General features: G+C 35.1%; 1 protein-coding gene across 2 annotated transcripts in view; it reads right to left on the bottom strand.

Moving 5' to 3' along the window:
- The window catches only part of LOC108691019 (mothers against decapentaplegic homolog 6), a 54,787-nt gene that overhangs the window by 44,807 nt on the left and 5,894 nt on the right, over window positions 1-4,086 (bottom strand). The window lies entirely within an intron of this gene.

The following is a 4,086-nucleotide window of genomic DNA, read 5'->3' as shown; positions in this document are numbered from 1 at the left end:
TATATATATATATATATATACGTGTGTATGTGTGTGTGTGTGTGTGTTTTATTTCTAGATTCATTTCCTTCTGGTCATAACTTTGATTGTGTGCCATCGATAAGTTCTCTTGCTCTTTAATTCTCATCCGTGTAATACGCAGGTCCTACCTACATTCGTTCAATTTCTTCCCTTTTCTCAAGTCTTTTTTTTCATCCTTCTCCCACGCGTCAGCGCAGCGTCGAGAATCCGATCTGTCTTTCCGAAGCGGGGTGTCTTCGCGACGGAGCTGACGCGACGACTATTTTGTCGCCCGCTTCTCTCTCATTCGCTTTCTCTCGCCTCTCTTTCCCCAAATGTGCCGGCTTCCTCGAGCGTGCATGTGCGGCGCGAGATCGCGCGCTATTATTAGCGCGTGGAAACCTCAGCATGGAATTCGAAGGATTCGTTTATTTTCTTCGGTGTCGCGCGCCGTTAATTACGAAACACGGCCGCGATTTTATCTCGCGCACCTTCGTGATCTTTTTCTGCGGAGGTGTCGCCGGCGGATCGGTCGCGCCTATTCGATACGATTTTCCAGCCATAAACGCTCGATATTATCGATAAAACGTGCTTGTGGCGCGCTCGACTGTAACGAATCGTCGTCATGATTAGGCCACCGGCGCCAGTGGGCACTCGCGTGAATAATCACGTTCACGAGCGTCGTGCTTACGTAGAAAAAGCCGCACTTTTCTCAGCAATCTCGTACGGAATATCGTCTTTAATCTTTCAAACGATTAGAGAATGTCGATAGGTACTTGCTCGCCAATTTTATTAGCTTTGCCGAGGCGAGCGATACGGTCGCAGGCGATGACTTTGCGGGATTTTTGATCGAGCATTCGCTCATTTGATTTATCATGATTTATACTCATTTCTATCAATGTAGATCAGGTTAATTTACTCTTTTTTTCTAATTCTTAGAACTAGAACAAGATAAAAAGTAAGGCAAGAAAAACCAAGATTGAAATTTTTTATTTGTTTTCTAATTCTTAGAACGAGAAAAAGATAAAAAGGTAGTTAAATTTGTAAGATTGTAGTCTACATTGATAGAAATGGACGTAAGTGTCCCTGGAATAATGTCCAACAAAATTATTTTCAAATCTATATGCAGCAAAATTTTAGATCTTTCAGCAAAATTGTTCTTTCCATGTACATTTTGTACGTCATTTTAAGGGACTTTGGTTGAGACTCAGCAGACTCTGCATTTCTAGACACTAATCATGCAATGAGAAATGATAATCCATGACTGCGTTCAGCAGACTCAACAGTTGTAATTGATATCAATGTATTCTTCTAGATTATCCAATCGGACATTTAGAATACATTAATCTATAAGAATACATCAATAACAGCGAATGCTCACTCAACTGTTGAGTCTACTGAACGCAGTTCATGATAGAAGGGAGCATCGGCTCCGGACGTAATTAGCCGGTATTTATTTATCGATTCACGTGGCATATGTACATGAATCTTCCTATCTGATTATGAGAAATATTATAAATACGTTCTCGAAGCGTGGTCCCCGCCGCCGACTAATGCTCGTTAATCTTATACGGATTAAACTTGTTGTTATAGAATATTTATTATATAAAGTTTTCTATTTATAATCTAGGGCGTGCCGTCTGATGCCCGAGTGCAAGTGCACACGTATGGTGTGTCCAAGAAACGCGAGTTAAAATTAAAACTAAAAAACATAATTTCGCGGTATTGGACATAACTTCTGATATTGTATAACTTTTGTCCGTTCAAACGCTTTTCATAGGCTTTCTCTACAATATAAGTCCATTATTACCTTCAAAATATTCAAAATTTAAAAATTTATATTTTTAAACACTTTTTTTGCTGTAATTTACAAAATATATTCGAATGTCTACCGAAGAATTTAATTAAATAATGGGTTTTCTACAATACAAAAAACCATTATCTAACCTTAAGTTAAAAAGATTGATCAATCACAGTTGTGAGAAAAATAATCGAATTCAATTTTTCACGGCTTAAGACTTAAGTCCAATTAAACCCAAATCTTCAAATATATTTTGTAAATTGTAGCGAAAAAGTGTTTGAGAATATACCCTTTAAATTTTAAATGTTAAGTACATACATTATATTTGAAATATCTAGAAACCAATTATTCTTCTTTTCAATTTTATATTATTCCGATCGACACGTTTTGATATAATTTTCTTTCATCAAAACTCGATGTACTTACTGAAATCGCCGTATCGCCGTGGTTCGCACGATCGAATTCGTTCGGCTTGATGGCGGCGATGGCGACGGGTTAAACGATCGTCGGGGTTACGTAAAGGCACATTTTACTGGCGCCTGCTCGTTCGCTTCCTCTCTCGTTCCCGCCCGCTTTATAGGACGCGACGCTTTTTTGCGGACAAAGTCACGTCACCCAATAAGCCAGGCGACGGACCCGAGATAGTAACGAGCCACAAGGTTCCTAAATTCTTCAATTTCTTTAAACATGACGAATATCACGGCGTAAATAGAGTAGACGTGTGTCAAATTAAGCAGAGTTATTTTCTATTTATAAAGACATCATTTCAAAAAGATATCTTTGAAGAACATCAAAAGCTGACGTTTAAGTTAAATATGTAAAATTTAGTATCATTATATTATGGAACAACAAAAGATAACAAAAAATCGGTAATTATTTGAACCTCGTTGAAATATTTTCTTAAATGGTAACGTTTATATTTGCGATATTTTCTTCATTAAGTTTCCTCAGGAATACACAAGCTTGTGCAGTTTATTGATGATTCACTGTTGGTTCTCGCTTTCCCATCATACGTCAAGTATTGATGAATGAATTTCTTTTGAGCACATCCGTTTCGTTTCTTTGTATTTCACAGAAAAACTCTTGGCAGGTATGACAAATTTAGATTTTGTGGGAAAGTTAAAATAGGCAAAATAATCTCTTGGCTTAACCACTTATAACTGTTAGAACGTTAAGACGATGTTATAAGGTTAACCTAGCATAAACTCTAAGTGAAAAAAAACTCGCACTCGAAAAAAGAAAAGATTGACGTCTATAAGATTTGAATGTCTACCTGTCAACATTGTATTTGAATAGAAGAATGACTTTTTTTTTCAAAGAATACTCAAAAAGAATACACGGAAAGAATACACAGTTTTACTAAAGCGTTTAAAAATTTAATTGGATACACAGATCTGAAAATAATTTATTAAATTATATCAGTAACTAATTAATTGCTAGAATATTAAAATATTTTCAGCATTAATTTTTTTTATCATATTAAATTATGCGTGAAACTAGATAATTATTTTGATAATTATTTTCAGATCTGTATTTTATAATTAAATTTCTAAATGTTTTCTAATATTTATATATTTGTTTGCTAATATTTCAGCAAAAAATCATTCTTTCTGTATTTCTTTCTGATATTTCAAACTAATTATTTTTTAATTTGAACTAAATTATTTTTAATAAGATTCTTATTGTTTAAATTATATTTTTTTAATCAAAAATTTATGACAATATCATAATTTAATTTTATAATATGAAAGTTGTCAGTTCAACTTTCATCCATTATTAAGCGTCATTTTATATGTGTACAGCTATTGTTGTTAATATTTTATATTGTAAAAATCTATTATCAATGAGCGCTATCTTGCAGAATTTTATTCTGTGATTTTACGGCGACATTTTTTATCTGTCATGGAAGTAACAGGTGTTTCTATTTCTCATTCACCTGTTCGGCTTTCTCGGCGATGGAAAACTGTTGGTACTACGGTCCTCTCTCTTGTACGTATTGTTATTTGTCTACATTTTTAATGTAAGCAGGTAGACATTGGCCTACCGTTAATAAATTCTGTTTTACACTGGTCTGAGCCTTTAAGCTGTTAGCTTGTTAGCATCGAGCAGGTGACGATTAGCGCTCGGTTTGTGGCCTGGTGTTACAATGTAGCCAGTTACGACGTCAAATTATTCCATCATGTAGACACTGATGGCGCCGACTAGACATGTTCGATAAACGTTAAACAATATTGTGCGAAAAGTCCCCGAAAATGACATGTGTGCTAATGTAACTCGTTCTTTAC

The sequence above is a fragment of the Atta colombica genome, unplaced genomic scaffold (genome assembly GCF_001594045.1).
Source record: "Atta colombica isolate Treedump-2 unplaced genomic scaffold, Acol1.0 scaffold38, whole genome shotgun sequence".
Lineage (NCBI taxonomy): Eukaryota > Metazoa > Arthropoda > Insecta > Hymenoptera > Formicidae > Atta > Atta colombica.
Note: the sequence above shows the minus strand (reverse complement) of the source record. Positions and strands in the feature narration are given on the sequence as shown.